The sequence below is a fragment of the Neopelma chrysocephalum genome, unplaced genomic scaffold, assembly GCF_003984885.1.
Source record: "Neopelma chrysocephalum unplaced genomic scaffold, ASM398488v2 Primary Assembly neopelma1_96926, whole genome shotgun sequence".
Lineage (NCBI taxonomy): Eukaryota > Metazoa > Chordata > Aves > Passeriformes > Pipridae > Neopelma > Neopelma chrysocephalum.
Window position 1 is genome coordinate 1,925,585 of NW_020925569.1, and position 13,478 is coordinate 1,939,062.

A 13,478-nucleotide genomic window follows, 5' to 3' on the forward strand; every position below is an offset into this window, starting at 1 on the left:
TTCTTTACATTGAGGGTGGCAGAGCACTGGAACAGGCTGCCCAGGGAGGCTGTGGAGTCTCCCTCTTTGGAGACATTCAAAACCCACCTGGATGTGTTCCTGTGTCATCTGCTCTAGGTGATCCTGCCTTGGCGGTGATGTTGGTCTAGATGAGGGTCTGGAGGTCCCTTCCAACCCTAACAATCATGTGATGATGTGATTTAATGGAGTACTAGAAATTTAACACAAACTAGTTTTAAGGAGTAGTGAAATTTATACTTTGTGCAAAGGCTTGCTGCAGTTTATTTGACTGTATTGATAGCAACTGATTGATAGCAACCAAAATTACAGTACTTTAATATATATGTCTTTAATATATCCAGAACACTTTCAGAGCAGTATATCTGTCTAATAATTAAATATTGCAGAGTGCAAACCTAATATGCTTTGTCTTTCAGATAAGAACAGTTGAATGAGAAGCTGGGCACAAAGGAACCATCATCAGGATAAAATATGTAAAGCAGAAGCATAACTATAGTAGCACAATTATTGTTCACTTGACCAAGTATCCTCTCCAGTCCTTGCCTGGATGGGGAAGTTGCACTGCTTTCTTTTTTGTGGAGACTGTATTCCAGCCTCCTTGTTTAAGAGTGTCAGTTGCCTGCTCTGGTTCTGCTAGTTTCGTGTCATCCATGGTGACATTGTATATACCCACGTCTTTTTACAGAACTGTCTTTTCTTTTTTAAGCATATTAAAAATAGCAGATACTAAGTGGCAAAATCCTAGAAAATGGAAAAATGAAATCTTAGATGAGAAATAGTGAATTCTGTGGTGTTTCTATCTTGCTCTTAATGCACACCCCATAGCCCCCCAGCCCGCAAAACCAACAACTTCAAATTTAACTTGATGCTCTACATTCTATTGCATTCATCTCTCTTCCTGAGAGTTCTGATCTATATTGCCATGAATTCTGCCTGTTGATAGAGGCTGTTCTCTTCTTCTAAACTTCCACTGGAGTGTGTATTTTTTAAGGTGTATTACTGAATAAATGCTTTATGCTAATGTTACAAAAATTTGTGACTTGTGGTAATGTTAATGCAATTTTATTTTAACATCATCATGGCTAAGCTTCGCGAACGAAGATTTGAGAAGGGCTCTACCCACATTTGTTACAAGTGCGCTGGTGGCTAAAAAGGCCAATGCAAGATAGGCAAGTCCGGTTGCAAAAGGTACAGCAGAAGGACTCCTTAGGTGGAATATTCTACAAGACACAATTCTTTCTGCGTTATTTTAACAACTCACATATATATATTATATTGTGATGTGAGTAACTGATAATAGAGCCTGTGATGAGGTGAGAATGTAAGAGCTGAGGTTCCATCAGGTAAACTTCTTATTGTAAAAGTACTAACTCCTACCCTGATATGTTTAGTGCTTGGAAGCATTGTTAAATAAAGTTGTTTTTCTTTTCCAATATGTCTTTCTTCTCCTTTCTTCACAAGCAGTTGCATTAGGTTTAAAGAAGAATCTCCACCTGTATTTGCCGTCTTCCTTATAAGACAGAAGTTGACAAGCTTTATGAAAAGACATATAGGTGGTTGAGGAAGCTATTATGTGTATAATGTGGCTGTGTACATGTTAACAGATAAGAGGGAAGTGCTGCTTAATAGCCTATTAACATGTTGATCATGGTCAGACAGTGAATTTGCTGGTCTGCAGGTCTGACAGTTGGCAGGTGGGGGTCAGTCTCTTCTCCCAGGTAACAAGTGACAGGATGAGAGGAAATGGCTTAAGGTTGCACCAGAGAAAGTTTAGGTATTAGGAAAAAATTCTTCATGGTAAGGGTTGTAAAGTATTGGGACAGGCTACCCAGGGAAGTGGTGAGGTCACTATCCCTGAAAGAGTTCAAAAAGCATAAGAATATGGCACTTGAGTACATGGTTTAATGGTGGACATAGTAATGGTGTGAGGTTGTTTGTTGGACTTCATGCTGTTAAAGGTCTTTTCCAACCTTAATGATTCTGTGATACTATTATGACCGTAGCTGTTGGCTGTCTGGAACAGGCCCAGCTGTGTTTTGTGCAGACCTAGGCTCTAGAGCTTGGTGCTGTTGACTTCACCAATGTTGCCCAAGTGGCTAGATGAGTTAGTAGGGTAGCTATATGTAAGGATGTGGATAATACCCTGACCATGGCCTGTCTTAAGAAAAATCAAAGTGTTATTTGGGTTGCTACTACATTGACAATACAGGATTAAAAAGTTACAGCTAAGAATTTGAGTTTCCTGTGAACAACTGACCTTCACATTCCAAGTTTTATGTATGAAAGCAGAATCTTTACTCCTTGCAGCTAAGTGCAACACTCTGGTCTTTGTGTTATAAGTAGTTGCTCACCTGTCCGCTGGATACTTAGATATTGTGTTGGATACTTAGGTAATTTTTGGTTAGGCTTATATCAGAAGGCCATCATAATTGGATTGAAATTCTGGATTAAATTCTCTTGTAGAGCAATGATTTACTCATTAGCAAGGGGGAGTTGAGAACATCAGGGTGTTACCAGCAGCCACAAATACAACTCTGTACGTATTTCTGTGACTTCTTTAAACCTGGGTGTTTGCTGAAGATGAATACAGTATTCCTAATATACAGTGTTAAATGTTTTAAGATACCTGTCATGAAATACCATTCAGGAGTTCTTGCCCATTAAGCATGGGGAAGTTAAATTTCTCATGAACCTCCTAATCAAAAGACTCTTCCATTTAACTTCCTAATAATATGTAATTTGGGCTTCTGAAGTTAGGTGCACTGAATTATCGTTAGCTGAAAGACACAGTGCAAGTACATTGCTTTCCTCTCCAGAGGAGAATATGCCATAATTTTGTGCAACACTGCAGAGCAGTCAGTGTTTCACAATTCAGGTTTGCCCATTCTTGTCAGGTAAGTTCTGAATGGACAGGTTTATGAACTTGTATACTCCTTGGTCTCTTTTTTTACCTTGGAAGATTATACTAATGTTTTCTTGCCGAAGCTTATAAGCATTGCTCATAAAGGTTTGGTGAAGTATCTGGAATGTCTTTCTCCAAGTAAAATGATATTTATTATATCATGAGCAACACGATAGGCTGAGAGAGTTGGGCCTGTTCAGCCTCAGGAAGAGAGAACTGAGACGGGACCTCATCAATGTGTTCAAGCACCTGAACAGAAGGTGTCAGGAGGGTGGAGCCAGGCTGTTTTCAGTGGTGCTGAGCAACAGAACAGCGATGGCAATGGGCAGAAACTGGTGCACAGGAAGATCCACCTGAACATGTGGAAGAACTTTATTGTGTGGGTGATCATGCACTGGAGCAGATGGTCCAGAGATGATATGGAATCTCCCTCACTGGTGATGATTCATGAACCGTCTGGATGTGATTCTGTGCCATGTGCTCTAGGATGACCCTGCTCGAGCAGGGAGATTGGACCAGATGTCCCACTGTGGTCCCTTCCAACCTGACTCATTCTGTGATTCTGTGATAGTGTCAAGTACTACGATATTTGGTAGTACTGTATCCCATAATCTGTAGTTATGAAAAACCATAGATTGTGCTACAATTACATGCAATTACAGCACATAACTTTGCAGTCTGTCCTGTGTATCTGCTGTCTGTGCTGAACATATATCAGTCTATTTTTATTGACAAGTAAATCTAAAAGGACATATTTGAAAGTCTCTAGTTCGCTGAGCATTGAAAAATGCAAGTACAGTTCAGTCAGTGGATTTCTGCACATGATGGGAGAGAATCAGAAGGGTAAATCTAGCAAACTAGTGGATTGAGGCCCATACTAGCAGCTGTGAAGAAAATCAACTCTACCCCTGGCAAAACCAGCACATCATGAAACCTTTTTTTCTTTTTTTAGTGGAGACCGGCAGAAGATGGGATGAGTAGGGACTTGAAGTATGAGTGCTCAGATTGAGTTCAGCCAGAATCCTTTAGCAAGCCTGAGTTACATTAGTGGCTTGATAGTTCTGGTTCAATCTTCTGTGCTGCATCATTTGGAAAAACTTTGACAGAAATTACTATATGGGTAACTATGGCAGAACACTGCGTGAGAGCTCTGTCTTAACCCCTGCAATGCTTAACAGCAGCCCCCTTAGGTGGGGCACCATTTGGAGGTAGCTCTTCTGCATGAAGACCGTCCTACCTGGTAATACTTACCTACACTCCAGTGTGTGTGAAGCTGTTTGCCTGTGTCTGATGGATTGTGCACGGGGAATTCTGTGTTTAATTGGCAAAAAGCACAGTTGCAGTGTGAGTATCTTTGTCTCTATTCTGGGCTTTTTATCACTTCTAAATAATATATCACATTTGATAGTGTTTTTCTGTGGCACCAGTAGTGGTTCCTGATTCATTTACATGTAGGCAATCACCCCAAGAAGTGAATTTAATCCATAGTCTATCTCTTACAGCTTCATGCATTTTACTACTTTGCACTTAGAACTACTAGTCAGGAAAAGCTGCAGGAGAGTTTCTCATGTTTATCATAAAGTATTGCAGGAGCCAGGGACATAATAATTTCATTTGTGTTCGGACATTATTAGTTGTTTAAGGAGTTTATTTACAGAATATTTTTTTCTTTTAAAGTAGTTGAGTAATGACACAAGTAGAAGCAGCCCTTGTTCCAAGAGACTTTCAGACTAAAAAATATTGAGCCAAGAAGCCTAATTAGAGGTCAGAAAGATGAATGTTTTCAGTCAAATAGGACGGGTGGTGTGTATGCTCTAGCTGCTATAAGAGAATATATGTATGAAGAGAAATGAAGAATAGGACACAACTGGCACTTGTTGCAAGTCAAGAAAATGACAAGTAAGGTAGCCTGTGGGAAAGAAAGGAAGATGTGTGCTGCTAATGTAATTCTTTGGAGTACCGGAGAAAATAGCATGTGTATGCAGGAGCTACACAGATCACCAAAGGCCATGGAATAAATTGTGGGAAATGTCGGATTCTCCTGTGCTTGGAACAGGTTTACTGTAGCTATCTTGCTTCCCTCTTATGCAGTGCTTATGTTGCATTCCATACTGTCCTACGGGGTGGAAGTTGTGTTTGCCTGTAAGGCAGTTCATAGCAATTGAAAGATCAACAATTCTTGACAGTAATTGTTATGAAAAGTGCTTGATCTGAATTTTGTAGTACATGTCATCTTGGAGAAAGGTTCTCTCAATATGGGATTCACCAGTGTTGTCTGTATTCCTAGAAGACAAGTTTGTGATACCCAGTGGTTCTTTCATTTCATGTCATTGGGGCCAAAATTTTTGCCAGTGGCTGTTTACCATTTTAAAAGTTCAGATATTTTATTTTTATTTAGAGTAAATGGTTGGGAGCATAGACTCTCATGCAAAACTTTGTCGATCACTTAAAAAGGGAATTTCTTAGTGGGGGTGGTGTAAAAAAAAGTCTGAACAGACTGAATATGTATTTAATTACATAATTCTGCGTAGTTAGACATCTATGGAAAGAATACTGGTGCTTTTAACAAGTCATTTTCAGCAAATTTTTTTTCAACACTAAATTTTTGCACCTAACACTTTGTTATGCCAATTCTAGACACTTGGGTGCATCTTTTCACTGATGAAGATAGTGTTTATGTTACTGAGTCATGTTATCTCCTAGTACAAGGGAAGCTTTGCATTTTACTTATGGCAATTTTTGCTTAGAAAGTGAGTTGGCTACTGGAATGTGACTTTCCAATTTTTATGTTTTAATAAAGTGGATGTGTTTACAGTATTGCATTCTGCTCCTCTCCATCCTAATATCCTAAAGTCCCTTTCTGAAGATGTTTGAAAATGGTTTTTGCTACTGCCTGTTGCAGTTCTTAGGAGTTTTTTTTGGTGATAGGGTGGAATAAAACACTGTTGTGGTTTAAACCCTACCAGCAACTAAGTACCACACAGCTACTTGCTCACACCCCTACACACTTGCTTGAGTGAAGAGGATTGGAACTGTAAAAGTGAGAAAACTCATGAGTTAAGAACAGAGTAACTACTGAAATTAAATAAAATAGTAATAGTGGATTGTACTGAAAATAAGAGACATAAAAATAAAACTCATGAAAGACAATTGATGCAAATGAAAGCACTTGCTGACCACTAACTGTCTGATGCACTGCCTGCCCCCAAGCAGCAGCCCCTCAGCCAACCTTCCCCAAGCTCTGAGCATGACGCGATATGGTCTGGGATCTCTCTTGGGTCAGTTGGGGTCAGCTGTCCTGGCTGTGTCTCCTCCCAACTCCTTGTGCACCCCCACTCCACTCACTGGTGGGGTACTGTGAGGAGAAGAAAAGACCTTGATGCTGTTAGCACTGCTGAGCAGTGATGCAAATATCCCTGAGTTATCAACACTATTTCCAGCACAAATTCAAAACACGACCTCATTTTTTTCACATACATCTGGAGAAAATTAACTCTATCCCAGTCTCAAGACTCTATCCCAGCACAGACACTTAGATGTTGAGTGGCTGCAGTGACAATTAGTTTCAGTGAGAGTTACTAAGATGATTTTGCCTCAGAACTGGTTTAAGAACTTGAGAGAATGTCTATCAGAATGGGACCCATCTTCAAAGCACAGCAGTAAATGAAGTGCATTACTATGGAAAGCACTGAAATGTCAGTACCTTGACTCAGGAGAGTGAAAATAAGATGTCAAACTGTGGAAGTCTTCTGAGGTGGGGTGTCCTACACAGCACTTGAGGGATCCCTTTTCAGTTTGTGATGTCGTTTTCACTGAGTGGAATGTTAGTTTTCACGGAGACCAAATGTTGCAAACTCAAGAAAAAGTGAACAAGACCTGAGTCAAATTCTTTCAGTAGATCTCAGTTTCTTTTATTAGTTTTAAGAAATTCTGTCTTTAAGTGTAAGCCAACTTTATATAAACTGGGTGGTAATTCTTCTAGCATATTTTAAAGATGCTTAAGTGTTCATAATTTTTGCTGTATTGAAAATACTTTGTTCATGAACTGGCAAATGCATGTCTAAAAAGTGCTCTAGCCAAGGGTAAAGGTCAAAGTTGGATTCAATTCAAGTAAAATAGTTCTCATCCCTAACAGAAAACTTTGTTTATTCAAAAAGAAGAACCAAATTGATTCCACAAATAAATACATAAATGCAAAGTCTGTGCTGAAGAACCTAAATCCTTTGATTTTGGTTCTGTCAATCCTGATAATGACATGCAATTTCCTACCACTTACTTTCACACTACCTATTACCAGTTCAATCCACTGGTATTATGCATGAGTAGTGTAACATAATTAAAACCCTATTATGGACATTACAGTTTTCTAGTGTTGCAAGAACAGGGGTCCTTTGCTTTTTCAAGAAATTTTTTTAACCCTTCCTTTCTGTTCCCTTTCCTTTCCATGCACTATTCCTAGAAAATGTGATTTTTTTTTTTTTATTAAATGCTTTTGGTTGGGAAAATGTAGCATTTGGATTGATCTCACCTCCAAAGTGCAGGAAGATCATGGCATTACTGCATGAGGTCTTTACAATACTGTGTAAGTTCATGTAACTCCACTATGTGATGTATCTCCAATGACTGTATGCCATTGACTCCAATATTCAGTCTATATAAACATTTAAATGGTTGTAGGGGGTGAGTGGGGAATCACAAGCAAAGTTTAGAAGTATTCTCTAGATTTCTGTGGTATTCTTAAACACAGCAAATGTTTAATGTATACTTCATATTAAGTAGTCAAAGGACACATGTTAAGGGCAGAAAAATATAATCAGTTCATATGCTTAGTTCTCACTGGGCTCCTGCAGAATGGTTCTCATCCTTTTATGAAACAACTTCCCTCAGCTTACAGATTGTAAAATGAATAGTTGCTTCTTCTTGATGTTGCGAAAGATATGGTATTATTCTTCTGGCTATGACTTGAAGAATGAAAAGATCAAGGAGACATGGGCCAGTTAAGGGTAGCTATAAACCCCATTTTATCCAGTGGGAGATGCAGACACTAAGCACTGCCTAAAAACTCAGACCTGAGACTGCTCAGTCCTTGTCTTTAGTACAGCATAATTTATTTGGAAAAGGCATAAAACCAGCAAAAGCACATGTAACTTCCCTGCTTAACTTCTGTTTTTGTATCAATACAAAAAAAAAAGGAGCGTGAAAGGAATCAATATGTAGAATAAAGAAGTCACCATGGAGGATGGATTCTGTCTGTACTTTTGTCAGGTTGTGATGTGGCAAGGGTTGTTTTGGATTACTTATTACCCACATCTGTAGATGTGTAGACCTATCCTGTCACTAGACACTACTGAGAGGAGCTTAACTCCCTCTTCTTTATACCCAGCCCCACTAACTATTTATGCATATTGGTAAGAGCTTTCTAAGCCTTCTCTTCTCTAAGCTTCCTTAGTTTCTCCTCATATGAGAGGTATTCCAGTCCTTTAACATCCTTGTGGCCCCTTGCTCCTGTATGGGCCAGTCTCATACTGAAGAGTCCAGACTTGTATACAGCATTCAAATATCTCTTTCCCAGTGCTGAGTAGAGGAGGAGTCACTTCCCTGGATGGGTTGGCAATGCTCTGATGAAATCCAGAGTGCTGTCGGCTCTGGATCTCTTTCCCCTCTCATGATGAGGGGCGCACCAGTCCTAGTTCCATTTCCATCTGAGGAACCATTTCCGACAGCTGAGGTGGATAGGGAAGGGGTTACTCCAGATCCAGGGGTTTCTTCGGGTCCTGGACGCATGGAGGGGTTAGGTGCTCCCCTCCCCCCACCACATGGTCCCATGGCAGCCAGAGAGACAGCACACGGGACTTGGAGAGGAGGCCAGAGAGCGTTTATTGATGGGGTGGTTACATATATAGGTCCTAGGAGGATTCACAGAGTGACCAATTACAGGATCAGGGGGCTTACAGGACACTCAATCGCAGGAAGGGGTTAGCCACCAATAGGAAAGGGTTAACAAGGTCCAATGAGAAGACTTCTTGATACCTGCTCAGGACATTCCTGAAACAGAGATAACAGTTGTCCTGGGGGGTCCTGGGAAGAAGCAGCAGTGACTTTGCAGAAACACAAAAAGCCATCTTGAAACATATTTAAACCACAGCTTCTCATGCAAGGCAGATTCACTGCTACAGTCGGCCTTTGTTACAAGGGCACATTGCTTGCTCTTGGCCAATTTGTCTGCCAAGGCCACCATGGTATTTTTCGACCAATTGCTCTTCAGCTGGTTGGACATCAGCATGTCCTGCATGACGTTATTCCTCTTCAAATGCAGGACTTTGCATTTCCTTTTGTTGAATTTCATGGCATTCCATTGACCCATTTATTCATCCTGTTAAGGTCTCTCTTAATGGCAACACACACAATGGGTCTATCAAACACTTCTCCCAGTTTTGTATCATTTGCAAACCTGCTGGTGGTGCCCTCTCTCCCATTATACAGATAATTTATAAAGATATTTAATAGATTTTACTCCATTATCCAGTCATCAGGAACACAGCTTGTGACTGTCTTCTGGCTGGACTTTGTGCTACTGACCACAACTCTTTGAGTTCAGCAGCTCAGTCCTTATGTAGTCTACCTCACGATCCACTTACCTGGCCCATACTTTCATCAGTTTGTTAATGGGGTTGTTATGGAAGACAGTGTCAAAAGCCTTACCAAACATCTACTGGTTTGTCCTGTACCCTATAGAAGACTGTACTGAGCTAGCCTTCTCATTATAGAAGGCTTTCAGGGTTTTTTAAGCATGATTTCCCCTTCTTAAAATCCATGCTTACCGCTCCAAGTGACCTCCTCTAGCTGATTTGACTGCCCGTGCCTGGAATCAGTTTTCCAGATTATTTACTTGGTAATCTTCACAAGAATTGAGGTTGATATCCTCCTTCTTGCCTTTCTTGAAGACAGGAGTGATGTTTACTTTTTCCCAGTCATAAGGAACTTCTCCTGGTTGTCACAACCTTTTAATGATTAAGAGAATTGCCTCGAAATGACATGGACAAAATCCCTTGGTGCTTTTGGGTGCTCCGTGGATCTGAGCATGCCATTTATTTAAGTGTCTCCTAGCCTGTTCCTCCTCTACCAAGGGAAAATCTTGACCCAGATTTTCCAATTGATCTCAGGGACCTGGGATTGCTGAAAGCTGGTCATACCAGTAAAGACCAGGGCTGAGACTGAGATTCAGAGGTCACACCCTCACTCTCCAATGTAATTTAAGTGCTTAGGAAGAATGAACAGCCAGTTCTTGCAAATCAAAGCTGTTGATCTTGAAGAAATATGCAAACCATTGGTGTGAGCCACGAATAATTTCCTGGGGCTTGATAGCTGTGTTGGTTTTCATTTTAGGCAGATTTTCTGCTGTAGGAGGAATAATCTCTGTAGTAATGCTGGTCAGGTAAGTAATCCTTACACAGCATTTGTCTCTGAGGCCTATCGCTGCTGCTTAGCAGGTTTAGATTTGGAAGTCAGTAATAATCAACAGTTATTATTTCTTGCAACCATTGTTCAGTTAGTGGGGAGTGCTAATGGAACTGACTAAAAATCCTGACTGTATTAAGGTCTTACAGTTTAATGATCTGGTGGTATTTTCTCACAGTATTGCATAAGTAAGAGGGTTGAATTAATATATATATATTTACACATAATTTCAAAATAGAAATTTTGAAAAAGTTTACTGAGTAGAAAAATAGAAACATACTAAATTGTAATGCAAGTGGATTGAGAAGGAAGTTTTTGTAGTCTCAGATGTTCTGACATAACTTCTTTCAGAGGCATAAACATGGCACTGTAGAAGCATAAAATGCCAAAACATGGAATAGAATATTAAAACCTTAAACTACTAAAAAGTGAAAATTTGAGGATAGACGAACAATTTAAAAACACACCTGCTTTTAAAGTCAAAGAAAAATAGTCTCATTAAGTTGTCAGAAAATCAACTTATTTTCAAGGATTATTTCCATCAGTACCTTCTGTTAATCAGCTGTCAAAAATTACTGTTTCTTTCTATTACAACTTGGGTCAGTGTTATGATGGTACAGATAGTTGCTCTTGGCAGAGTTTTGAAGATAGGTACTGTATAGATGTTGTGGTTTCTGAAGTCAGATGTGAACTTGTGACCTTCGATCAATTTTTTTTGCTTTTCAGGCAGTGGTGAAGCTTATGTTTGAGTGCACCAGAAGGTCTGTATTTCCTATTCCCTAAGGAAAGGAGTGGCTATACTGCATATGAGTACTGTATTATTTTTTTCAGCCTTGTAAAGCATTCTGGAAATTATGCATCTGACATTTTTGTTGCTTGGTCTGTCAGAGGAATTTTCAGACCTGCGTGTTGTATCCCTAGTAATGTTCAATGCTCTGTTGACTTATGGCAGCACTGCCTTCTGAGTAATCTTACTGCGAGCATGTTCATCTAAATGTTTGAAATGGTGGTGCTCTAAATAATAGTTTTTCATTTTAGTCAACTTCAGTTCATCAAAAGCTAGTTACGGTTGGATTAAATGGTTTAAGGGACTGCAAATTGCTATCATCTTTCTGCTGGATATTCCAGGCATCAAAACTAAAACCGCGGTGCACTTAAGATAATTTTCTCCTCTGTATTCCTTATCCTTACCTTGGATAAGTTGGCTGAAGAATTTCCTGCTCTTCATTGCAAATACGTGAAGTGGTAATTTGGGCATGCGAATCCTGAATCTCCCCTTATAATTATCATGCACTGGTTTCTCATGTCCCAGGATATATCACTTTGTGAGGAACATTTCCCAGCCGCATATGCTTTGGGCAAAGAGTAGGCAAGTGGGAAGAGTAGCTGGTAGGAGAAATTAGTGGAGTGGCATCCGTTTATAACATAACCTGGTTTTGCCTATTCAGTAGCTAATTCTGCCTTTCTTGACTTTACTGTTGTTTTTGTCTCTCCTATTTGCAGTGCATACACATGGATGGCTTCTGAAGTGTATTTTATTGTTGTTGGATTGGTGTATTTTTCCAAGTAAAATAATAATTACTACTTAATGCTGAAGACACTTTATCCTTCTGACAGTCACTGTCCAGATTATTGCACATATGGTGAAGGGTCACTTCAAGAGGATTTATGAAGAGGATCCTTAATCCCTGTGAGATCACTAACCTACTTGTTTCTCTCTAAGTAATTACTGTACCAGTAATATCACATTGCCTTCCTGTGGGATAAAATTCAAAGATAAGGGGAACAATTGTATTTGCGATTGTTTAATGTCCTAACTTTTCACCAGAAGATGGCAGTAGGCTGATGTTCGTCACAAATATTTCAACTGCTTACTGTTGGATAAGCGTGGAGGTAGTGGGCTAAATACTTGGAACTGAATTTACCATAGCTCGCGGCAAGAAACCCGGAATTGCAAAGCATTGCATGTCAAGCTGTTTTGTGGGTTTGTAGGTCTGGCTGGCTGCTGGCCTGCAAGTCCCCTGAGAGTCCTGGCTGTTGTCCTTCAGTGATGTCCTTTCACCTGACATTTTTTCAAGAGCATTTTTTTGGAAGAAAAATCAAAGCAGGTAGAGCTGTTGCTTAAAGAAGTTTGAATTGTTACATATTGCATTTCAGTTCAAGAAAATGTTTCATTCTGTTCCTAGAATTAATTTTCCTGGCAATAAACATCAGTGAAACATGAATGCATGTTTTTTGTGACAGACAGCAAAAGTGGATAATGGACTGGAGTTGATACTGGATGGTGCAGAAAGAATTCAAGTTTTCAATGAAAAGCCTATGTAAATATTGACAAAGAATGTGGAATTCAGCAGCTTTTGCAGATGTTTTGTGTTATTTTTAGTGGAAAATAAGCTATGTTAGCCAGAGAAACAAAGATGGTTTTTACCCTCCAGCCAAAAATTAATCTTCACCATAGTATATGTTTAGCATGGTAAGAAGCCAAAATGTCAGAGTTAGATACAATTATGAATTTTCTATTTTCAATGCATTCAGATATTGCAGAATAACTTCACCACTGGTAAACCCCTTCTTTTAAAGAATGTAAGGAGAGGAAAATACAGGTCTTTTTCTTTGATTAGAAGTAAAACACCACATCCAGCCAGTGTGATCCATTGTACCACGGGTTGATAAAACTTAATGCCAAACTTTCGTATTTCCCTGTGTGGCTGAAGCTGAGTTCCTTTAATAAGTTCAATATGGGCAGACACATAAGAGGAGGTAATGCAGCCTAAGATCACTTGGTCTTACCCAGACCCATATGTCAGCTAACAAGTTACAGATTGAGTCCAAGATGCCAAAGTCTAAATATTCATGTGTTGCGTCCACGTGGACGCTGTCCTTATATGATAAGGAATAACTACACGCTCTCCAGAGCTGGTGGAATCAAAGAGCTTTTATTCGAATTTCCCGCACTCTTTTATATCCCATAACCATGTGATCCCTTTACCCAATGGGGGCTGTGAACCTCAGCGCATGCTCCTTGGGCCTCTCTGCCCTGGTACATCCCTCTGTACCTCAGACACGCCCCTACATCACCCCCTTCTAAATTATTTAA